Consider the following 25852-nt stretch of genomic DNA (forward strand, 5'->3'; position numbering starts at 1 on the left):
CAAACAATTGGACTTTTGCTGCCTACCTTGGAACTGCCCATTAGCTCTCATGTTAGGGAGGGTTTGTCCTGAGGTTCTCCTTTCTGACTACAGCTATCACTGGCTGTAACTGCATGTGTTGGGCAGTTGTCCCAGAAAGTGTGCACTGACAGCAAAATCATAGCACAAAGTGAGAGGGCTAGACCTGGTTCTTTAGCACTTGGCTATCCATCAGCTTGGTTTATTGAATGAAGGACAGGAGGGGAAGAAGGAAAGTTCAGCCATTCCTTATTAGTGATGGTGAAAAATCTCAGGATCTGCCTTAAAAGAAACCATTGACTGGTGGCATTTTTTATATGAATAGGGGTAATGCCTCAGCAAATCTCTGGGGCATGTGCTTAAATGAATCCTGTACTGCTGATGGAATTTTTTCAGCTATGCATATCTTTCAACAATCCAACCTTGCAGGGGAAGACTATGCATCATTAAGCGTTGACAATCAGTCTGTTAAGCCTGGGTCTCTAGGAGTGGTGTTTCCATGCAGATGTACAAGGGAAAAAAGTAAATATGTGTGTTCTTAGTTGCTTCTACTCCCAATGTTTCTTATAACAAGCAACATGTTTCTGGGATAGATCCTCAACTGGTGTAAACTGCAAGACAATGGAGTTACACTGATTTATACCAGATGAGGATCTGGCCCTCTATGCAGAAGACATTCGGTTGATATAGTGGTCATCGCTGACACCGAACAACCACAATAATTTAGCATGTTTTGTGATGGGGAACACAAAAAGCTCCCCAGTCACAAAAGTACGAGGTTGTTATGCCAGGATATAAATATCAATGTGTGACAGGGTCAGGCCAGATGGCTACAGGAGAGTGTTTCCCCCCCCCACACACACCTACCATCACCTTTAATGGGGAATGGGAGACACAGACAGGCTCCTTAGCAGCAGTTCAGAGGTGTGAGGAGGGGGCAGAGGGACCCTGAGCCCCCGACTGGGCCCTGCCTGCAGGCACCTTGTTCCAGGTGCAGGGAGGGCCAGGCTGAAGTCTTTCCCCCGGGCCCACGGCTGTCTGGGTGCTAGTCCAGGAATCCCATCTCCACTGCATCAGCCACCTCTGGCTGCAGCAGCCGCGTGGCCAGCCGCTCAATGTCATCCAGGCTCAGCAGACGAAGGCTCCGCCCATAATCCTTCTGCAGCTGCTCCAGCACCTTCTCCGCGTCAGCTGTGCTGAAGTGCCGAGCCAGGACCTGGCCCAGCGGGTGCCAGATGGTCGGGAATGGTGGCGGGGGTCCCCTGTGCCCCGGGTCCTCGGGGGAAGCCTTCTCCGGTGGCTTGATCACCAGGTTCAGCTTGGACTCAGGGCCGATGGAATAGTCTGAGAGCCGGTGCTCATCTGCCAGGGCTTTGCCCTTGAAAAGCAGCCGCTGCTGAGAGACTGGGACATTCAACTTCTCCAAGACCAGATGCTTCAGGGTGCTGACGCGCTCGTCCGCGGAGACCTGCGGGCTGCAGCCCCGGCCCTGCAGCGGCTTCACCGGTGAGTGTTAGAAGGCAGATATATTAGTCCCAGATTAAGCAGGTCCATTTTCCCTGGGTAAGGTAACAGGGGCAGTTCCAGAACAAGAAGGAATTTGCTGGAACAAATTCAGGCAGGCAGGTTAATTAGGACACCTGGAGCCAATTAAGAAGCTGCTGGAATCAGTTAGGGCAGGCTGGCTAATCAGGGTGCCTGAGTTTAAAAAGGACCTCACTTCAGTTTGTGGCATGTGTGCAAGGAGCTGGGAGCAAGAGGCACTAGGAGCTGAGAGTGAGAAGGGAAAGCATACTGCTGGAGGACTGAGGAGTACAAGCTTATCAGACACCAGGAGGAAGATCCTGTGGTGAGGATAAAGAAGGTGTTGGGAGGAGGCCATGGGGAAGTAGCCCAGAGGGCTGTAGCTGTCATGCAGCTGTTCCAGGAGGCACTCTAGACAGCTACAGTCCACAGGCCCTGGGCTGGAACCCGGAGTAGAGGGCGGGCCTGGGTTCCCCCCAAACCTCCCAACTCCTGATCAGACACAGGAGGAGTTGACTTGGACTGTGGGTTCCACCAGAGGGGAAGGTCTCTGAGCTGTTCCCCGACCCACATAGTGGATCAGCAGAGACTGCGGGGATTGTTCTCCTTCCTTTTCCCCGTGCTGGCTAGTGATGAGGTTAGCTGAGTGAACGGCAGGTTTGAGCCACTAGTAAAAGTGGCCAAACTGAGGGCTGCCGTGAATCTCTGAGGCAAGCAAATCTGCCAATAAGCGCAGGACCCACTAAGGCAGAGGAGGAACTTTGTCACAAATGGAACAGCAAAACTCTACAGCAGTATTTTTCAAGCCACTGTCTGTGGCCCACTGGTGGTCTGCAAAGACCTGACAGGTCACATGGTTCTCTTTCTTTCTCCTTTCCACCTACTAAATACTTGCAATATTTTCTTAATACTGCTTCTCCATGCAAACAACTGGTGTAGTTGGCACAGTTGCTTGATCACAAAAGGCCAATTTCTCTATTAAGATGTGGGCTGCCTTACAGAAAAAGCTTGCAAAGCCCTGCTCTCTAGCTTTCTCCTGTCCTCTCCCATCCGATCCCAAGGAGGAATGCTTTCTCCCCTGATAAGAGGCTAGAAGAGTAGTTCTTTTATGTTCTTCATGGCCTGGGCATCATGTGTCTTCCATCTACTCTCCCAAAGTTTCTCAGTTCAGACTTCATAATAGGAAGATACTTCATAAATTTTTTGCACAATCTGATAACAAACTTGACAAGTACATTTTTTGCACTCCGTTGGAGTAATGGTGGTTGTTGTCAGCGTTAAATGGTTTTCTTAGTTGTGACATGTCAGAAGATGTCCACTGAATTAAATGCTCTGCATGTTCGATTCCCTATTCAGCAAACACATCATCTTGCATTCTTCCAGTATCTGCCAGACTAGGGGAGCTTTTCTCCTGTGGAGTTAGAGCATTCTTGGAGGCCAGTGCAACTTGTTTGCTTTAAAGGCTTCATTTTAATGTAGCTGTGGAATGTGCTTGAAAATGTTCTGAAAATCATCAGTAAGAGAGAAGAAAATAGTACCGTTTCCTCAGAGCGTGTATTTTATTGAGAGGTACACAAATCTGCTCTGCTGTAAGCTAGGCACCACTGACTTGTGCATAGTTAACTCAGAAATTGTCTTTTGCTGGACTGGGAAGACAATACAGAACACAGATGAAGTGAAGATAAGAATTGTGGGAACAACAGAACACAATGGACAACAACTTTTTCTATGTCTATTCAGCTCATTCTGGTCGTCTTTCTACCCAGAGCAATGCTGGGAGGAGAGTGTATTGTCTTGTGTAGTGTAGACGAGAGAGCCTGCACAGTGATGGGGGGAAAAAAAACAACAACCCTATCTGTTGTAAGTAATGCCTATGCTGATGTGTGATGCCATGAATTTCCAGCTCATGAAAAGGTTCTTGAGAGTGCCAAAAGCGTGTTGCTAGAATGCAACACACTTTGTTCATCAAAGCCGTAAGTAGGGAACTCTGTGTTTTGGACTTAGAAGTAACTTTTTGTACATTTATAGTTTTTTTCCACATTAAACATCATCTATGGTTTGGAAATTGTTCAGGCAAGATACATGTGGTTAACAGTCCTGAATATCAGCAACAGTTTTGCTAGGTTGAGTCTCTGTTTAATGTTAACACTTTTTTGGCTTTTCATTTACCTTTTGGGTGGACCTCTTTGGAGCAGCTGCCTGAAGGAAAAGCTAAGAGAGATCCCATGGATTTTTTTTAAAAAACCAAAGACTAAGTGATGTGCTTAAGAAGAACAAGAAGGCATTAGAATATGGACTGTGAGCCTGGAAACCAGGTTTATGTTGGATACCCACTAAGGAGTACCTCTTCTGTGATGGTCTCTCAGTGGATGGATTCCTGGAACAAATTGAGGAGGAGGAAATTCACACCAGTTCTTGGACTCTGAGACATGAGGTTTTCCATAGGAGCTGTGAAAAGTTAGATTATGGGCTAGCAGTTGAAACAGTTCAACTTGAACTCCTGGTCAGCTCCACTCCTATTGAGTAGGTGGGGAAGGACTGATGGGAGCTTTTGGCTTGTTCTGTTGGGGCTCCATTTTGTAAGTCATCTTTGAGTTTTGGGGTTTCCTTCCCCTATCCCCACTTCCTTAAGTGTATTTGAAAGTACTAAGTAGAGTAGTTCTGTGTGTGATTAAATCAATATAGTGATAGTATGTGTGGAAGTTTCATGCTACTCCTGTTGGTCTAACTCTACAGTACTGAATATGCTTTCACACTCTGGTTTAATTACCTCTGTAGGTTAGCAGGTCGGGCAATGGGGAGAGAAAGCAATGCTAAATGCTTTTGCATTTTACTTTAGAAGCAGTACCATATTTCTTTCTGCAGGCTGAATGCACCTGACTGTCCCAGTTCTGCAACACTTTATGTCTCCACAACTCATCTGAATTATCACAATACAAATGAACACTACCATGGTGACAGCATTCGGCGCATTTGAATGGTGCGACAGGACTAGTAGTATGTAAAGGCATTACACATCTTTGGTGGGAGTCTAGGGCCCGCAGCACCTCACAGGATTCTGTAAGCATGGTTCTGGAGAACACTCCATTGGTCTTGCACAATCAGGCTGCCTTGGTTACAGGAACTCAGTGTTGTTCAATGGATGTCACTCTGCAGGGCTGGGAATCCCAGTGCAGTGCAGATGGGATTAAATTCCTAAGAAGCTGGATTGTTTGGATCATTTTAGGTGGGCTGCACTGTGCAACAGAAAAAGCACTGAGTCTGGCTTTAAATTTGCCTCTTACCCCTCCTGCCTGAATGGGGAATGAATGAAGAGATGCTCTGGGATGTCACCAGGGAATTTCCCCCTCACCTTTTGTTTTGTCCTTCTACACTTCATTTTGGATGCCAAGTACCTTTGTCTGCCTCTTTCTGGTGCCAGTGATTTTTTTCCCAGATGCTAGAGTTTGGAAATGTTGCAGCAATATTAACCCATGTAAAGTTTCCTGGAGTGCAGCAGGGAGTCTAGACAATTGATATCTACTGTAGTTAGCCCTTTGAATAGAAAACCGCCCTGTTTTTAAGTTTTGTTTTCATATTTGTTTCCTTTTACATATTTGATCATTGCGTTCCATTGCTCAATAGTGTTTTATCTTTTGTCTTCCTGTTGTGCTGAGTCAGGCTACAGTAAAGAGCTCATTTTGGATTTTAGGGGAAGAGAAAAGGAAATAGGATTTTTTTTTTCTTGGCTAAATATCCTCCTGCTCTCACCTTCAATCCCAGCTGCTTCTGAATTTCTAACAGGCTCCCATTTGTTGCAACAGAGCTCCCTTTATTGGTGCCCTGGCTTCAGTACTTTAGCTCTCCTACATGGATCTGCTGATCAGGTCTGTGGACTGGTTTCAGCTGCCTGTCTCCTCACTGGGTTACAACCTCAAACCCATGTGTGGTGGAGTGAGTTCTCCAGGCGTACCTCGTGGCTCTTTTCCAGTAGTTTCCCCATCAGGGAAACAGATGATGAAAGTGAAGACGTGCAGATGGGGAGAGAGATCTCAGTGCTGCCAGGGCAGCTGATTGAGATCTCTGAATCAGACACCTTCATCACCTCTGCCACCCTGAGCTTCCCCACCTCCAAATAAACAGGGTCCCATGTGAAAAACAAAACCACTCAACACCCCCCTTCCCCCGCCATTATAAATAATGGTCTGGTTAATGAATGGTGAATTCCACTGGTAATCCTGTCAAAGTCCTTATGATATCTACATTGATAACATTAACCACAAAGAGCTTGTCTAGTATTCTGATGAATACCAAAGGAATTCTGCTTGATTAGATCATTATTCAAGGGGTAATTTAAAATGCAGGGATATTACCTAGAAAAATAAAGCCTATTGGAATTATAAAGTTCATTGGAGCCCCATAGCTGGTAGAGCCTTCCACCTCCTATTGACAAACAAGGTCTGCAGCCTTCTCTGGCCCTCTACTGCTCAGCAGCTTGCTACAAACACCCACCAGCGCCCTGCCTCTCTCGCCCCTTTCTTATTTGCTTGTAACCCTCACTTATGAGTAGTTCCAAACCAAGCATGTGCATAAATCTTTGCATGGTTTGAACCCTAGATTGTAAATTCTTCAGGGCAAGGACTGCGTGTTTATTTGCTTGCATGACATGCCTTGGAGGGCTGAATCAATGAGCTTTCGGCACACTACAAAATACTTCCCCCGTGGAGTGGCAGTGGAAGTGGGGGGCCTTCCTGCCCATAGAGGCAAGGAGGAGCAGAGGCTCTTCTCCTCTCAGCTGCAGCAGCGTCCCTTCTCCCACCTGGGAGAGGCGCAGGGGTGGCAGCATCGGGGACCCCACAGTACATATGAAGTGTTGGGTGGAAGTGCTGGGCCTGCTGCACTCTCATCCTTTCCTGCGGCCCCCCAGAGCAGGGGATCTTGGAGTTAACTATCACATGGAGATAAACGGGGCTATTCACACCACTCAGGATCTCTGCAGAGGCAGCAGATGTCACTGCCTCAGTGACACTTGTGTCACATTTTTAAGCTTATCTGTACAGCCAGGAGGGAGGCAACCTTTTCTTCAGTGAAAAGCTGAGATTGTAGGAGTGGAGGTTATTGATCCTTTTTACATGAGTCTAGTTGAGATGTCGGTAATGACCACGTCATGTCTGCTCATGACTCTGACATCCACTGACCGTTGGCATCGTGGATTTTGTCTTGTAAGTAAAATCAGAACACAAATTATCACTTGTTCTCCCGTTTTATCAGTCACGGACATCCTCTCTGAGGCTCTGTCCTGGGATCTCACTGCTGCCCTTAGCTGCTGGAGCTTAAAGGTATCTCTGCACTATAGCTGGGAGTGAGTCTAAAAGTAGCAGCAGTGTGGATGTTGCGGCACTGGCAGAGGCTCGGGGTAGGGTGAGTCTGAGCTAGGGTGGCTAGCCCACACCTCCATCAGTATCCACGCTGCTATTTTTAGCACACCAGCGTGAGCCCAGCTAACACAAGTCTGCCTAGCCCGAGAGACTCACTCCCTGCTGCAGTGTAGACATGCCCTGGCTGATCAAAGCTCTTGTTAAGAAAAAACAACCGCGGCTTTGAAAGTTTGCAGCGACTGAGGCTTGGAACCACCTTGAAAAGTCCCTGCCAGTGGAGGCCTCCATGCTCACGTAAATCTCAGCAACACAGTCATCCTGACATTTGCCCACATCCTAGTTCCAGTGTGTGTGAGACCATGGTCTCTATTGTATAGATGTTAATGAATCTGCAGCTGGGGCCTCACCTCTCATAATAGCACCTTTCCACACCTAAAAAGAAAAGGAGTACTTGTGGCACCTTAGAGACTAACCAATTTATTTGAGCATGAGCTTTCGTGAGCTACAGCGAGCTGTAGCTCACGAAAGCTCATGCTCAAATAAATTGGTTAGTCTCTAAGGTGCCACAAGTACTCCTTTTCTTTTTGCGAATACAGACTAACACGGCTGCTACTCTGAAATCTTTCCACACCTAGGAAGAGCTGGGCTCCAAGTCAAGCACTGGAAACAACAGAGGCTCTTTTTCCCTGCCCTCTCACCACAAAATTCCTTTGAGCCAGAGTTGGGCAGTGTTCTAGCCTTTTAGATTAGACACTAGCCATGTCTGGCAGAGTGTCACCAAATAGTCTAGTGGGGAATTGCCCTCTTTAGCTGGGACTTTCCATAAAGATACTCAGCGCCTGGAAAGATGAGGCCCTATTTTCCTTCTCAACTAATCCCTTGGGGCTAACTCTTGTCATGCTGGCACTGGTGTAAATTGGGAGTAACTCTACTGAGGTAAATGGAGTTTTGATGATCGTGCAAAACTGTACTTGCTAGGATTATAATTTAGAAGAGTCATTAATGGTATCAAGCAGTAGGTGCTCTGCAAAGAGAAGGAACATTAGCTTATGCCTCTTGGACACTTCTGCTTTGAGATGCTGAAGCATCTCAGTTCGGAGGAACCATTTTCTGAACCCTGTAAAGGATCTGTTTTTAAGCCACATCCCTTCTAGCTGGCTTTTGAGAAGCTAACAAGGTTATTTGTTCTGGTATTGGTGGTGGGGAGGAGGGAAGAGTGAGGCGGCGAGTGATCCATTTTCTTGGCTAAATTGTCAGGCTGTTCTATTTGATGGTTAAACACTATGTGCTTGCCAGACACAATGTGACTGAGCATTAAGGAACAAATTTTAAAGTGCTCATCACCCATCACTGAGACCAGATTTTCCAAAGTGCTGAGCACCCAACCAGCTCTTGTGGAAAACCAGAGCCTAAACAAATACAATTACAATGTCATCTGGCCCCTCCTTTGAGCTGGGGGTAGCCCATCCCATCGCCACTATCTAAGATACTAGTGGATGTACTGTCTTCCTTTCCCCACTGCATCGACAGGATATGGTTTTCTCTGATATGTGCCTGCAGTAATAATTCAGTAGGCAGTCGTGTTTGCTTCACTGAACCTTTTCTACTGTCAAATGCTGCACAATCCTGGCATTTTGTTTTTTCTCATTTGAAAGAAAAGAAAGGAGGACCTTCTGTCTCTGACTTGATGGACCCATTTCTGGCACCCCTCTGTCACTGGCACTATTCTCTCCTCTCTTCATCCCCTGTTGTGGAGTGTTCAAGGGTGAACAGTGAAATAATGACTGACCTAAGAGTTCAGAGTAACAGCCGTGTTAGTCTGTATTCGCAAAAAGAAAAGGAGTACTTGTGGCACCTTAGAGACTAACCAATTTATTTGACCTAAGAGTGTTAACCACAGTGTGTATGGTGTGGCCAAGTGATGTCTCAGGCCAGATCTACACTAAAGTTTTTTGTTGGTATTGCTGCATCAGTGAAGAGTGTGATAAACCACTTTGCTGTGCCGGCGAACCCCTCTGCGTAGACACAGAATGCTTCTGTTGGCATAGCTAATGTTGTTCTGTGCAGTGGCATTCCCATACCAGCAGCAGAACTCCCTTTGCCAGCATAGACATCTACACTAGGAGGCTCTGGCTGTATAACTATACCGGCAAAGTATTTGTAGTGTAGATACGGCCTCAGTTGCAGATGAGAGGCTCATAAGTGTGCCACTATCCCCCTCTCACCCAGATGAGTCTACTACTCATGTGTAAACTGTCTAATTTAGGTTCCGATCCTGCAGGGCCTCACCTCCAGGAGCAGTCCTTGCTCACTGTTTCCAATGGGATTACTCTTGCGAGTGCAGGATCAGGTTCATAGAATGTAAGCTCATCCGGGTAGGGTCTGGCCTTCATATATGTTTGTAAAGGTTTGCCACCCTAGGCATGCAAAAATCCTGAATCAGGCCCCCCCACAAAAGTCAAGAGACTGGATTAAAAATGTCTCTATTTTAAATGTGCTCTCTGGTTTTGAGCTGTTAGATTACACTTGAGAGTTGTGTTTTCAGGCTTTTGTCTGCAACCATGAGGGCTAGAAACTTACTTACCCAAACAAACAAAAGACCCTGAGAGGCTCATGTAATCAAGTGATATCTGGAGCTGGGGCTTTAAAGAAAACATCAAACATTGAGACACAAGATGATATTCTGAGAGCTGATAATGTGAAAGGTGGCTTCTAAGTGAGGTGCATAGTCATCATTGCAGCATAGCATCATGCCATAGAGGGTCATGAGGATCCTGTGATATGTGGCATGCTCGCTGGCTACCTATCCAGCCCCTGCATTTTCCTTTCTGAAAACATGACCACTTATTCATTCTCCTCCCTCACAGCTCCCAGGACAGGTGTCCTGCCACTAGCTATCCCAGAAAACAGAAGCCCTAGCAGAGGATTTGGAGCCAAGGTGCAAAGGAAGTGAATTAATGAGGGGAGCGCTCACACCTGAGACACTGAGCTTTGGGAAGTGGATACCATATAGTTAAAAACCATGTCATATTCCCTGGCTCATTACAAGGTGAGTAATGGGCGTGAGAGTGGAATATCCAGAAAAACTTCTCTTTTTCAAAGGGGTTATAATTTGACTGTAAAAATTTGCTCTAGGCTGAAAACTTGGCAAACAAGGGCTCAGCTCAGGAGTGATGGAAAAATATCAATCAATCAATCAGCACAGTCATTTTTGGTAGAGAGGGGGCCAAGGCACAAAGTTCAGACACCATCTTTAGAGGGAAGGGCAAGGGAAGGTTGAGACAGGATTTTGGTTTGGGCCCCATCTCTATTGTTGGGCTAAACTTTCAAAGCTTGGGGAGTAAATTACACCTGCTGAGTGCATGGTCCCAGATCCTCTGAACTATCCATGTGTGCAGGCAAAGCAAGGAAGCACTTGTAAGCACTCTGCATGCGCAGGGAATAGAGTTTGACCATGGTGCGGGTGCTCATGTACCTTACATACCAGCACTGGTGAATTTATCACTCCAACTAAAACTGTCAAATGAAATTTAGTTGCCAGTGTTTAATTTTCCCCTTTGTTTAATTTTCCTGAGGTAGGTGAGAAGTAGCTGTTGCTTCCACCCATCTCAGGGCTCTGAGGATGCTTCACCATACCCTCACCAGCTCTCCAGGGTCCATATCCTCCCTGGTGACCAAATGGACCCTGGACACATGACCTTAGCTTATCTCTGATTCCTTTCTAAAGCACCCCGCACCCTAGCCCCGGGTGCTCTGCAGAACACACTGTATGTATTAGGGGCTGAACACCTCAGGATGAGTTAAAAGTAAAAGCCTTAAAGTCCACCGCTATTGGGGACATTTTCTAAAAATTCCCAACCATTGCTAGCACCCGTTCAGATCCACGGGTGTTAGCGACATGGGCGGCTCTAGTCTTGATGAGCTTCAGGCTGCTGCTACCTATTTACCTGAAGAAGAACTCTGTGTAGCTCTCTCTCACCAACAGAAGTTGGTCCAATAAAAAAAAAATTACCTCACCCCCCGAATGCCCCCTAGCTACTTTTTGAGGGCAAAGTGGCATCTAGCAGCTCTGCTAAGGGCAGCTCAGCGACAGGTTTCCTAGCTTTTGTGACTCATTTGATGCTGCACACACTTGTGTGTTCATAAAGGCACTCTTCAGTCCTGCGCTGAGTGCAGGGACCTGGAGTAGCTGACCTCTCGAGGTCACTTCCAGTCCAACACTTCTATGGTTCAGGTGCACTGAGGGGAGGAGGATTCTGTATTCTCCAACAGCTCTTTTTTTTTTTTTTCAAGTTAAAAACAAACAAAACATTAAACGCCCCCACCCAATAACATGCAGCTTGGACAGGTAGAACAAGCAGGGGGAGATCTCAGGGAAGTTCTGATACAGCGCAGGAGATTTGAGGGCTAGCCTGCTTTGCTGTGATGGGTTGAAGGCGGCTTGCTGTAAGCTGCTCATAGGGTATGACCCTAAACTGGCAAATAATACACTTTAAAATCAGTTCGTCAAGGCCTGCTCTGCACGAGTCTCCACACTTTTATTTGACTGGGGAAGTCAAGGAAGCATTTAAATGGCATCCTGCTTTGAAAAGAAACCTGACATTTCAGTCTGCTTTTCTATTTATAAAGGACCCCACTAATTCTGTTTTTAGGGACAGAGAGGGGCTCCAACCATGGTACTCAGCCGATTTCCCAGCTCCCCAGGCGCAGCGAGAGCATTTAGGCACTAATCTTTTTACAGCTACTCTTGAGCAGTGGAATTTCCAGGTGCATGTGTTTTCAGGGCAAAAGCAGCCCTGGTAAAGCAGCTTTTCAAAAGACACTTTGTTTCTTTCCATAAAACTTAAAAAAAAAAAAAAAAAAATGAAAAATCGACCTTTGGCACCCAAACAAAACAACCCTGCTCCCCCCTTAAACGCCACATGCAAAGAAAATGGAAAGGTAAAAGTTATTCTGAAAAACAAGGGATGTGGATTTAAATCAAAGGTGCTTAGATTTGGGGCGAAGGTAAATTAGAGCCCCTCAGACATGGTGATCATTGGGGAAGAGATTTAACAAGTTTATTTTATGTACCACTGTGTCACGCACCTCTTTGTTGCTCAAGAATGTTGCCTCACAATCCCCTAGGGCGTGAAAGGGCCAGGCTGACGGGAAGGCTTGCCACTTAGAGCATGCGTGAGGCCACAGGTGGGATACGTGACACCTATGGAAGGGTAGACTATGCCTGCTTTACACTGTAAAAAGGTAAAGGGTGTGAGGTTTTTCTTTTTCTTTGGCCAGCGTAGTTCTTATGCTGGCAGAGTGTAATTGTAAAACTTTTAAGTGCAGACAAGTCCTTAGCCTTCACTCAGAGAGCAACACAGCAGTGGCCAACAGTAAGTTAGAAGTCAGTTGGTGTCTACGCTCCAAAATTATTATTGTTTAGTATTTGTATTGTGGTAGCACCGAGGACCCTTAGTTTTGGTCCATGACCCCAGTGTGCTAGGTGCTGTACGAACAAAAAACAGGTTTCAGAGGAACAGCCGTGTTAGTCTGTATTCGCAAAAAGAAAAGGAGGACTTGTGGCACCTTAGAGACTAACCAATTTATTTGAGCATGAGCTTTCGTGAGCTACAGCTCACTTCATCAGATGTTTACGAAGTGAGCTGTAGCTCACGAAAGCTCATGCTCAAATAAATTGGTTAGTCTCTAAGGTGCCACAAGTACTCCTTTTCTTTTAACAAAAAACAAAGTCCCTGCTCTGAGGCATTTACAATCCATGGAACTGGTCTGTTCTGGGCACAGTCTCTCTGGGCTGGAGGCAGTATGCACAGGTAGGGCAGAACTGGAGTTTGAGTGGATGGATTGTCAAAAAATTCAAGAGACCTTCACATACCACAGAGGAAGGTATGCAGGGTGATCAGTGTTCATGGGGGCTGGGTTGAGGTTTGGAAAGTAAATGTAATTCAGTAAAGGAGCTCAGCAGGCACATTAAAATCACCCGCAAAGACTCTATTGGCACAAAGACCCCCAACAGCTGTGAATGAAATGTGTAGCTGGAGAGTAAGCACAGTTCAAGTCTATGCAGTGTTTGTGTGTACACAGCTCTGCCATCCACAGGGCCCCAGACCACTCTACCCTTAAATAGACTACAAGAAAGGTCTGGTATGAGGACAGAGTACGGAATAGCCTCTCAGCCCTTTGCTATATGGGTTTTTAGCACTGGTGTACGTACGCTAGGATAAACCACTAGTCTGTGCACCTTGCACCAGTATCTGCTGCGACTTGAACTAATTTGAAACCAAGGTAAGTCACAGGTTAAAATGAGAATTTGCATTCCTCCATTCTCCTGCCACTCAGATGCATCACACGACTGATTTTGCACAAGTGGCATGCTCTGCTCACAAGGGCTGGAAGAGCTGGATGTATTTGAAGGGCTGGGCTGAGGTGCATTGCCAGGTGATCGCACCTTCCTGCCTCATCCCCCACCCTGAAGGAAAGACTCCCCCTAAACGCCAACAAGTTGCTAGTGCAACTGATTTTCATACTGCTGCTTATGAGGCTTGTGCTTCTTGGGACTGCTCTCCCCGTGGCAATGGCACTGATTCAGTTAAACTGCGTGGATGCTTTTAAACGGATTTTGAGTGGCCCTTATTGCTTTAGCTTAATTTGGTAGCCAGAATAGGGAGGGGGTTGGGCTCAGCTTCCCTGTCTCCCCCCCGCCCCAGATCGCTGTTGGTTGGCAATTGCAGGAGGTAGATAGTGCATTGCAGTGCCTAGCTGTTTTGCTTTGCAAGCAGCTGCCTCTGGCCCTGTGATGAGGGGCTATAAACGAGATGAGCCTTCTGGAGGCTGCTGCCCAGGTGTTTGCATGGTCTCTTCCTTAGGTTGAAGGGTGATTTCCACTCCTACCCCCATAAAGGTCTGCTCCAGAGCAAATCCTTGCTGTGATCTAAGGCCATTCATCGGAGCTCCCACTACCTGTCTTCAAATACAAGCAGAAAGAGACAGACATTTTACACACACAGAGGAGTCAGGAAATTCATGGTACGGCTCCCTTAGCAGCTGTAATTCTGTGCCCTCGTGAACATGTATTCTTTTTAGTTATTATACATGGTATTAACATTACTGCCTTATCCCTTAAGGAAACTAGGCTCATTTCCAGGTCGATGCAAGCAGAGAGCTGGCTAATTACCAGGGCTTTGGGGGAAAGCAGGGAACATGGAGCCAGGATGTTTCTGAGCACAGTGGGATTCTCTGGTGGAACAAGTCCTATTCCACCTGGTCTTCTCTGGTGCCTTGACCCCTATCCCACTGTCCCAGCATGCTCTGCTTTGATTTGAACTTGCTTGTGGTGATGGGACCAAAATGTTGTTTAACTCTATGGAGTGTCACCAGGCTGCAGCGGTCTCTAATAACACAGTAAATTAAATAGTGTAGATGAGGGTAACATTTTAGCTTCTCCACCCACAATAGCCACCTTGAGGATAGGCAACTAATGGCCAACTGACCTCCCTATTTTTACCAAAAACTAGGGTCAGACAACACATGTGCCTTCTTAAACCTCCCAGTCTTAGTGATATGTTCTATAAATCTGGTAACAAAGAAAGGAGCTGTATCAATATGGGAAAGAGAACAGTGGCGAAAGGGGGTGTCTGGATATAACACCCAAGAGAAAAAATTGTGTCTATGGCTACCTCATCTGAGTGTCTGTGCACTGACCCCACCTCACTTGGGCCTGTGCAAGAATCGTCTTTCCATTGTGTTTGCTTTAAGAATCCAGAGTTACCCCATGGCCACTTTGTGGCACATTCCACGCAGACAGCCTGGCCATGACTGCTTTGTAACGCCAGCCCCAGGAATTAAAAAAACAGTGCACATTTCCTGAGCAGAGATGGAAAACATCTGTGCTGGAAAAAGGAGGGGCTTTGCCAGCTAAGCTGTGGAAAATACCGATCAAGCTCTGATTGTGCAACCCTCCCTGGATGGCCTTTAGCTAGGGTGGCAAGGGGAACAGCTGGAATTGACTGCTGGTCATTGCCAGTCAGGGAAACACCAAGAGCCAACGAGGAGCCTTCAGTGGCCACAATCCTAGAAACCAGTACTTTATTTCTGCATGTTAGGCAGCTGCTCAGCCACTGGGCAGCTCAGGATTGTTATACGTGACATCATTTGTTCTCTCCTCTGGCATTCAGTCCTCTTCACTGCCGCACAGCTACATCTATCCAGCCAGTAGCTCAGTGGTGTTTGAATACAATCAGTCATGCTACAGTAGCACACACAAGACACGTCAATCACTGGGGCAGTGCAGAGGAAGAGAGTCTGCACAGTTGTTGGGCAGGATAGTTGACTCGTACTAAGTATTGAGCATAGGGTTGGGCAGGATGATCAGGTTGCTGGGCCTACAGCCATAGGCTACATACCGTAAGTTGCGTGGCATTGCCAGAATGGAGAGCAGCACAGTGATCATTTTGTGAACATCAGAAAGCTGCACCCCATCATGCACACTTTACCTGCATCTGCCTGGAGCCCTCCTGCTTTACCGAGGCAGGGATGATTAGGTCAGACATCCTGCCAGGCTCCTTTCCTCTCTTCCACCAGAAGGGGCAGGAGCTGGGTTCTAGTTTTTACTAGATTAATAAAAAGGCCTTGATTCCTACTTTCTTGGAGTTGGGCTCCTAAGGGATTTCTTTATTTGCACCAAGTCAGTGGTTTATTTTATAAGAGCTGTTGGTTTTAACATGAGGTTGAAGCAGATGGGGACGGTTTTAATTACTCTTTATAAGAAGGAGCTGGTGAACAAGCAGAGAGAGTCAGGATTTCCATGGTATAGTATCCTTTTGTCAGAAACCCACCATGGCATTCTGAAAGAGCCAAGATGCTGCTTGTGCCATCACCAGCCTGGCACTCTTTTCTTCAGCCAAGCAGGAAATGAAGAGTAGGGGTAAGAGAGCAAAGGAATGACATAGACCACCCACCACCTCCTTCTCTAGCTGTTCAGATTTTTACTTACAAGGCTGGCCTCTCTTCCTAGCACCTGGAGATGCTATCAGGGCCAACAGAAGGCAGCAAGATGAATGGGTTTTGCTTCACTGCACTGAGTGTAGGTGCAATGCTACTACTGACATAATGTGCTCCTGTAACTAGTTACCCTGGGTTCTGACCAAATGGAATCTGAACGTAAGAATTTAAGCCTCTCTCAATGTTTGTAACCACTTCACGTCATGGTTACAGGCAACCACAGAACACATCCAGGCCACGCCTGAAAAGGAAGAATTACAAGGGTAAAGATGTAGCGTGATAATCCAAAGGAGTAAGGATCACTAAAGAGGTAGAATCCAGGAAAGAGACGATCTAAGAAGTGTTCTAGGAGGAGGTGATAGGGAAACAAGGGACGTATTGGTTAAAACGGTAAATTCCGGTATCTTCCTGGTGCTACATGCCCAACTCTGGAAGCGCACTGAGTCAGACTTAAGGAGACTGGTGTTATAAGGGAAACACCATCTTAAAGCAGTTAACAGCGTGAAGTGATAGCATTACCAGGTGCAAACTAAGGCATCAGGCAGATATCAGTAAATGGATGAGAAAGGAAGAGTGAACTAAAGATGGATGTGGAAGCTGTGTCACTTTTACAGAACAGATGATGGAGCAATGGCATTAGAAGTCAGCCGGATCCAGAGAAAATAGCTTAATGGACAAGTAAAAGTAGTGGGTCTGGGCTAGAGCCTTGAGATACAGAAGAGCTAGCAGAGCTGCTGCAGCACAGGGGAAAAAGAGATTATTCATACAAACAGAAAACCCACTACACCACCAGGTATGTAAAGAGAAAGAATGCCAACTCGGGGTGGGGAGAAATATGAGAGTCTGAGTAACACTGGACATGTGGAAATTAACAGAAATGGAGTGGAAACAAATGTCTGTGTTCAAGTACTTATGGAGAGTTTTATACAGTGCAAGGCGAAGGATAATGGTAATAACTGATATAAGCACAGAGTGAAAGAGTGCTGATCTCCCTACACGATCACTCGTACAGCATCCCAGATGTGCTATGCTTTATACCCAAGACACAAACCATGTCCCAAAGAACAGACTGCACAAAGGACAAACAGGAGGGGAGAGGATTGTGGAAGGAAGAACGAAGGTTTTTACCAAGAGCACTTGATTTCTTTGGTTAGGTTTCCAAACTTCTTAAGTCCCATCAATGCCAAAACTATTGCAATGGTTGGTTGATTATAAAATTCAGTTTAGTTAAAATCAATATAAACCTATTGTATATGCATTTACACAATTTAGTATTTGCTTAAATTGCAAGCTGTACTGATTTAAGCAAGGGTTACACCAGTTTAAGTGTGTTAACTTTAGGGGCGTGCACCATTTAAATTAAAATAATTTTAGTTTAAACCAGCGCAGCTTGTCTAGTACTGACAAAGCCTTACAAGAAACAGGTGATTCTAAAAATAAAAAAAAAGTTTTATTAAAGTTGGTTTAAAAACTTGGAATTTCCATTCTGCAGGAAATTCTAATAAGAAGTGTATCTTGGGTCCAAGATTGGAATGAGAGCAAAAAAACAAACACCACACCAACACCCCCCTCCCCCAAAAAACCCAACACACAAAACACCTGAAATTTTCCCCAAAACAAAAATTTTTGAAAAAATTTTATTCAGGTCACCCAGTTTCATTCTGATAAAACTGAAATGTTTTGTTCCAATTTTGACTTTTTACATTTTCTATTAGAATTTGTAACAGAATATAAAAAATGATGAAGCAATGACTTCAAAATGAAAAGTGTTCCATTCTGATCGACAATGCAGCGGTTTTGATTTTAACATTAATTCCCCCAAAACAAAATGGTCAAAATTGACCAAAAGTTCCCACAGAAAGTTTTGATTTTGAGGAAGCACCATTTTCCAAAGGAGAAATGTTCAGTCATAAGATTTGACCAACTCTAGTGATTTATTTTTTCAAGAAGGGGAGGGTAGATTATGGGAGGCTCGGATGAAGGTGGGAATGAAGAAATAAAAATGGAGAGCTGTGGTGTTGAGGGAAGGAGGGTGCACATTCCCATGCAGTTCAAACACCTAGGGTATTGTTTATGTCCTGAACTGGTGTGTAAAATGCCTATAGGCAGCTGCCTTTTGGTGGTACGTTACACATGCAGTTTTGTATTGCATTTATAGGATTTTATGGTATTAAAAAGGGACCGACCAGTGCAAAGTAAAACAGAGCACGAAACCATGAGCTCTGCTGGAAACTACTCCTGCTACTGAGGAGTGGACTTTCAGATAGGAGGATGCGCCAACGAGTAGAAGCTCCTGGGGGAGGGGAAAAAGTACTTGGTAGAAGAGTAGGGGCTCATTCCCGCATCTGAACTGTAGAATAACAGCTGCTTTTTCTGTAGCTCTTCATCTGTTTTTCTGTTCATTTTTGTCCTTCTCTTTAACCTTGCTTGGGAAAACATCTCCAAGGACAAATAAAAATGATTTTCTTACCAGCATTGCTGACTTTGCAGCCTGTCAGAAAACTGACTAAACTTGAAGCTCTTTCAGTCAGTCACTTTAAAATATAGTCAGCATTGTGTTAAAAGATGAAATATACTAATTCCAAGCCAGGGTTACTCTGCTGTATCTCAAGGAGCTCCAGCAGGAATATAAGTAAAACTACGTTGTGCTAGGCAATGTGACAGAAGAAGCAGTCACAAAATATTGAGCTTGGATCTTGTGTGGTGGTGAAGGTAACCAGATCTGTCCAGCTAATAAAGAAAAGCAATTACAAACAAAACCATCTACCTGAAAAGGTACCCATGGAAAACAGGAGATGCCCATTAAGATTTCAGATCCAAGAGAGCTCATCATTTCTTGCTAAGGCCATAATCAAATGGTATAAAAAGATTGGTCAGAAAAATAGCTTTGGTCCTTCAACTCCTTGCAGCTGAAATCTAAAATAAATATAGGCCAAGTTTTATCACTAGTTATACCAGTGTGAATCTGAAGTAAATCCCAGTTTACACTTGTGTAACTGATGGTAGAATTTGAACCTAGAATTCCCTTTAGGAAAAGTGCCCTGTGTTAGCCAGCATGCAATCTTCTGCTTCCTTGTTCCCCAGTATGCATCTGGGCCACAAGATTTACAGAGGAAACATTCTGCAAGGGTCTCACCGCAGCAGTAGGCCCATGCACAAATCTCTTTGCAGATCCAGTTTTAAAATTCTTGTTAGGACACAAGTGAAAACGGGTTTGTGCATCTCACCTTTATTCCTAGTAGGCCGTTCTCACCTGCTTTGCTCAGGGCCCCTGCAGCAAGGGTCAGGATAGAGGTGCTTTTGTAGTGGGTGAGGGGATGTGATAAACATGCACAGGCCTGGATCTAGCCCTAGCCAGTGCAATTCAATCCTTTCCTGTACTTTAATGACCATCGTGCGTACGCACTGTGTAGGTGCAGTGGTGAGTTGCATAGTTGAGTTGAGCATTTTACTTCTTGCAGTAGGGCAAAAATTCCTGTTTTAAACACAAATGATTTTATGTTGGTGCATGCATGCACAGATATATGCTATATTGGAGAAAAAGTCAAATCCAAACAGAAGGTATAATTTTCAATCAAGCTTTTAATGAAAAGATCATAAAATAACAGTTTCTTATCACTGTACATTAAGACTGTAAATTTCTGAATGCTGAGATCATATTATAGTTTCTGTATATTTTTATATGACACTTGTGTTGGAGCCACAGCAGCATGTGGCTCTGACCTGAATTCAAGCTCTTGAAGGAAATGAACAGAACATTACAGGAGTGTCGGTCCCTCCTCTGGAAACATCCAGGGCTCTTGGGCTGACATAGTTAAGGCTTAAAAAGGAGATAATGCAAACTCCCTTTTCCAGTTTTATTTAAAATAAGAAAAGAAAACCCACCCAGAACGAGACCCTCCTCCCTCCCCTCAGGAAAAGCCAATCCAAGCTGTTTGGGAAGTTATAGTAACAGTGATCCTGGGTGCTTTGATTGGCTATTTGTGAATAATGTTTAAAAACATCCAACAGTTTGATGAAAGCAAAACCTAAAAAGTTTCCCCAATGCCATCAGCACATTGTAGCAGGATGTGGTGCCCTATTCTAAACCTTCTCCACTCCATCCTGTAGGGAGTGCTCAGTAATATAAGCATCAGTCCCACCAATACCCACATGGTTAATACTGGCCTACAAAATGTGTGGCAAATACCCAATGGGGGAAAAAAAGGGACGAGGGAGTCGGTGCCTGATGAAACGGCAGCAGTGGGGTGGAATTAATCTAACAAAGCCACTTCCCCCTCTCATTAAGTTCATGGTCCAGCATCTCAGAGCAGTAAATTACAGTAAGGAAAAGTGTGACCGCAGCAGGTCTGCATAGGACCGAGAGGAATCAGGGTCGCTCCTCTCTATGAGGTCCAGCTCAGAGCTCTACGCGAGTTGGAAGTGCCCAGTGGGAGATCTCAGTGAAGTTCTGGGCACCATCTCCTTTCAAAAGAAAAGAAGCAATTACAGAAACCAGTGAGAGAAAAATGCAGTTTCTCTCCCTGACCTACAACAAGGGAACACTTGGAAAGAAAGGAAGGGGCCTGGAAATCCGACACAGCCTGCCTATGCTGCTCCTAGAGAGTCTGGAGAAGTGTGTGTTCTGTAACGAGCTCGTTAACTAATTAAATTAATAGGATTTTGAAGTTTTGCATCTAGAGAATATGGCTAGGTACAGACTGCGAGAGTGAGTCTGTAAAGGGGAAGTGGTTTGCATGCATGGTCTTTGCTGTGGACCTGCTTACAGGTTTGAGGTCTACCAACCTCCCTCCAAAATATTCCTTTTGTCTTAAGCCCAGCACTGCTGATTGGAAGGGCTTCTTTGTTTTAGACCCCAGCTATGACTGTCTAGCTTCAGCAAGCTTCAGTTTACGTCTGAAGTGTCACAGCCAGTTATGTTTTATACAGATCTTGGACTCCACATAGCTACAACAGTGAATGCAGTGCTTCAACTTAAAATTGCAAATCCCATCACAATGCCAGGATGCTCTTTGGCTGCAGCTGGGATTAGACTTCTTCCAGTTATCTTGAGCACCAACTCTTCACCTTGGAGATCCTTACTGCTTTCACAGTAAGTATCGAGAAGATGGTAGAAGAACAGGCTAGAGAGGCAAGGGAATGCAATCATCAGTCACCAGTTCTAATCAGCAGTGCCAGACCAGCCTTCCTCCCCTACATTTACCCCCTCTCCACGTTTTTCCAACAGTCACTCAGAAACCATAGGTTTTGCTTTGCAACATGCCCTGGATGTTTCCCTGGCCAAGCCCCACACTCCTGCATTTCAGAACTGAAGCAACACGGTAAAATACTGTTAACCCAGACTTTGAACCTGCACTGCTCAAAAACAATGCTTTCCACGCACAAGAGAGAGGAAAAAAATAAAAATAAAGACAGGAATCTTAAGAGTGACATAACTGGAAACATTTAAATACAGCAAAACATAAATTCCTCTTCTATGCAAAGCTACAAAAGTCCAGTCTTTGTATTGTCTTCACAGGTTATGGTTTATGGCTATGCTGAGTCTCTGAGATTTTTTTTTTTTTTAATATATTTTTTCTTTTTTTTTTCTCTTTTTCTTTTTCTTTTTTTTGAAATCCTGTAGAGAAGACCCTGCGGACACATCTTTGTGTTTGCAACTGTTCTGAATTTCATTGCAAAACTGTGCATACAGAATCTGAGAAATAAATACATTCATTACTGCACATACATATTGATACAAAAAACAACACTGTCAAATAGTGTTTGCACCATCTTTGTTAGATATTAAGACCAGGCAAAATTAATGTTTCATTTTCCATCAGCCTCCCTCAGGTGTTTGAAGTGGCTTTGGTGTCAAATTTTATAAACTAAAAAGAAATCATCAAGACTATGGGTGGGGAGCTTTTAGAGGGGTTTTTTTTTTTTTTTTTTGGCTTCAGCGGTATTTTAACAAACCATCGTCATTGGCAATCTTTAGACTATTCTAACATGCAAATCAAGCGTATGTTTCCACATGGGTTTTAACTGGGCTCTTCTACACAAGATATTAAGGTTTGGAGTGAATTAGTAGAGCTATCTTAATTAACAGAAGGATAAAACAGTCCAAACAGTTTGGCTCATGCTTCTGCACTATCCTGAATGTAGGAAGGGCACTATATGTACAATATACTACTTCCCTCAATCTAGACCATTAAAGCTACCCAGCTTGGCCTCTTCATTCCAGCAGGGAGTTCTGTGGTCTCTGCAATAGTTTTTATTCAATGCAGAGGGCCAGTTGAAAGTTGCACTTTCCCTTCTCTTCCACAGTGACAAAGACTCACAGAAGCTGCGTGGCAAGAGCTCTTTGGTGTCTCCTGTGATCTTTGTGGCTTCTCTCAGCTACCCTACAGCACAGGGCTGGGCTTCTGGGTTTCTTTTGGCAGCTCCCACTAAAGGGATAGACTGTGAGATTAGCCCAGCTCTTGTGGCTAATGTTAGGGAAATGTATGGGGTACGGTGGCTGGAGTCATTTGCAGGCAACATCAGTCTCTCCTTTCTAGGAGTCTTGTATATTCCTCCCCGCACTGCTGGTCACACAGCCAGACCTTCAGAGGAAGAACCAGGCTGCTTAGGACTAATAGCCACTCTCTTCTTTCTGCACCCGTTTCCCATTGGCACAGACCCACGGCCTACTCTACCTTAGTTGTCAATGATAGACTGTGGAATTTTCTTTTTGTAACTTAGCAATGAAACACATCAGATGAGGCTACCCACCCCCTCAAAGACTCCACACCCAACACAACCCTGCAGATGTCGTGTCTTTTTTCTCCTAAGACCTCTCTTATGGGTTATGAGGACAAAAATAAAATAAACCCATTTCCCTAATTACATCTCCCAGACCATAAGTCGTGTTGGAATGCAGTTTGGTTCATAGATGACTTTTTGTTTTTCCGTGGTTCTAGTTTAAGAAATGTTGTTACAGTCTTCAAAGACAAATCAATGGAAAAAGCAAAGATTAATTTTGACTGGCCCCTAGATCTGTTGAGGTCTGAAACTGTAAAAGTTTATGTAAACAATGAGATAAATATATTAGTATTTTTCTGAGCCAAGTGAGGTTCCATACTCATTCAAATGTGCTTTGGTTTAAAAAATAGTTTTGTGAATTTGGGTATGAGCTTTTTTATTTTTTTATACAACTTTTGCCATTTTATCCTGTTACTCCGAAAACATTCTGGAACTAAGTGACTAAAGCATATATTTAAGCTGCCTGGCCTCTATTTTTGTTTTTAAATTGTTTTATTCCTCTTGAGGCTCTTTGTGTATCTTAAAAAAAAAAAAAAGAAAACCAAAATAAAAAAAAACAAAATTAAAAAATGTAACTCCCTCCCCCCAACCCTAAAACTCTTAAAATCTTAAATATGAAACTAGTGTTTTGCTTTCTCATTAAAATACAGAAAAATGTTTGATACAATACTATGTCGTACAAATGCGGTTGAGTGTTCAGGCCCCCAAGCAGGCCTCAAACAGTCCCTGAAGTTTTGAGTATTACTAGTTATTCATCATTATTACTGTCACAATTTGGAAAATGTTGTTTAGAGTCAGTCTATGGAACACACCTCTAACACAGCTACTTGAAAAAGAAAAACAAATTTCCTTTTGTACAATACTCTTGCTGTACACAGACTTTATGTCGTATTGTTTAAGTGCTGAGGGGGGAAAAATAAAATAAAGGAGGCTCCTTTACAAAATATATAGCATTGGGTCCTGAGCTTCAAAATGATTCTCAAGGCTTAAAAAACAAACCAAGGAGGGAGAAAAAACAAACAAACACCCACACACACCTGTTAGTCTAATCAAACACGGGGGAGTGGGGTATCTGCTCAATAACAGGGCCTAGCTCTGGTTTTAGCACTCTCTGCAGCTCCGGGCTATTTCACGTCTTGGCTCAGTCAGTCACAGCTTGAGCTAGTTTCCGAAAGCTGGATTCTGCGCACACACACTCCCCCACCCCTTGCCATTACCAGCTTTGCTCTAGCAATTCCTAGCCTGGCTAGTCCCATCACTGATGCATTAGAGAGGGTGGGAGCGTGTGGCAGAGGGCACCTCAGGAAACTGCAGCATGGAATGGAGATATTCACTGTAGCACCACAATCAGGAATGGAAAAAAAAAAAAAAAAAAAGGCCCCACAAAGGACGCAGCAAAGCCCCCATTGACAGCTGTGTTCCTGAACAAAAGAGCTGAAAAATCATTTTGAAACTCTGGACTCGGTGGTTTCTTAGCCAGCCAGTGGCAATGGGAACTCTGCACTGGCTGCACTCTAAACCAATATGGGATTCAATTCAGCTTTAGGAATTTTAGAGGGAGGGGAAAAGGCGGAAAGGGGGATAAATAAAAGCCTAGATGCTAATCTTGCACTGGTGTTCCTTGGCCCAGCTAAAGACTTCTCTGAGGAGAAGGTGGACAGAAGAGGCCTTCACTATTCAAATGTTTCAAGGGACTTTCTCAGGAGGGTTTGGCAAGGGCTCAGAGGAAGAATTTTTTTTTTCTTTTAAACATGGAAATGCTAAAGACACTAAAAAACAGCGCATCTCAGCACTTGGATCAAGAGATCCATTCTCCCCACGGGTGCCCCATGACTCACACTGACAGAGTCTAGGAGCAACAAGACAATGGCATTAGAACCACCATGGTGGTGTGGGGAGGGCAAAGGAGTGGGGACAAGTGTGTTCTGTGGAACATGACACCAGGCCAAGGCTCAGCAAGGTTTGGTTTGTCTATTGCATGGAGCCTGGATTCCAGTTTCCTCAGTTCATTCAAATGACCCAAAAAACTTCTTATGGACTAGTCTACCTTAACAGAAAAACACTAGTGAAAATGAAGCTTATATTTCTTTGTTTTAATTGAACATGCTCACTTGTCTTTTTTTGGTCTAAAACTTAAAAAAAAAAAAAAAGTTTTTTGTTTTGAAAACAAGACATGCAGGGTTCAGTGAACCCTACGGATACAGAGGACAACGGTTTTGAGCCGGGAGGGAAGGGGGCGGGGGGGGGGGGGGGGGGGAGTGTGTAAACCTTACTCAGTTCAGAAGGGATGATTCTACTGGCTGTGAATTTTTACCACCACACTCCACCAGTCATGGGAGGCTTGAAATAAGCCATAGCTTTCCACAAGGTCACGCCAACAAAGTCGAGGGGCCAAGAATCGGCAGGCTAAACTCTGTCTTCTCTCCTAAACCAATAGCAGCTGTTGGCTGTGATGTCTTAGGCAGATGTTGCAAAAACGTTTTGTTGCTTTTTTCATTTTGAGGTGTATGTGTGTGTGCGCGCGAGCAATTTTCTAAAAGGGAGGATATGAAACACTTTGGTTTTTTTTTTTTCCCCCTCCTCCCCATCTTATTGCACTCTGGATTCTAGTAAGTTATAGGCTGCTACTCCCCTCACCCTCTGTCCTGCCAGGTGTTTACACACTGACCCAGATGTGCTGGAAGAATGGAGGATGAGGGGACCTTTTTTCCATAGCATCCAGGTTCAATAAACAAAGCTGGAAAGGGCCCAAAAGCTCTAAGAAGTTTCCTTCCTTTTATCTAAAAGTGACTACAAAAAGCCAAGAGTTTGCTGAGTGAACCATTCTAAGCATCTATGCACTGGGGTCTCTGGCTTAATACATTTTTGTCTTTGGCCGAGCTTTGCTTTAATATTTTTCTAGCTGACTTTTGATGGAAGGACGGGGTGGTAAAAAAATCCCTTAATTTTAATTTAGCTTCTACTTTATACATTTACTTACAATAAAAAAAAAATACCTGCCTAATCTTTCACTAACCATCTTATTGTTCTCATGAATTCAAGAGGTAGCAAAGGTAACGGGTCTGTTCACACAGACTCGCTCTTTAGTGAGGGAGGAAAGCTAAAAACATACACACACACAAAAATAAAATAAAAAAAAAATTAAAAAAAAAGTACCTAAGGAACTTGTA

At 44.5% G+C, this 25852-nt stretch overlaps 1 pseudogene; it reads right to left on the minus strand.

Moving 5' to 3' along the window:
* Positions 1–1004: 1004 nt before the first annotated feature.
* LOC125623053 (ubiquitin-like protein 4A pseudogene) lies at positions 1005–6728 on the minus strand (annotated as a pseudogene).
* Between the last annotated feature and the right edge of the window lie 19124 nt (positions 6729–25852).

Source organism: Caretta caretta, chromosome 15, assembly GCF_965140235.1.
Source record: "Caretta caretta isolate rCarCar2 chromosome 15, rCarCar1.hap1, whole genome shotgun sequence".
NCBI lineage: Eukaryota > Metazoa > Chordata > Testudines > Cheloniidae > Caretta > Caretta caretta.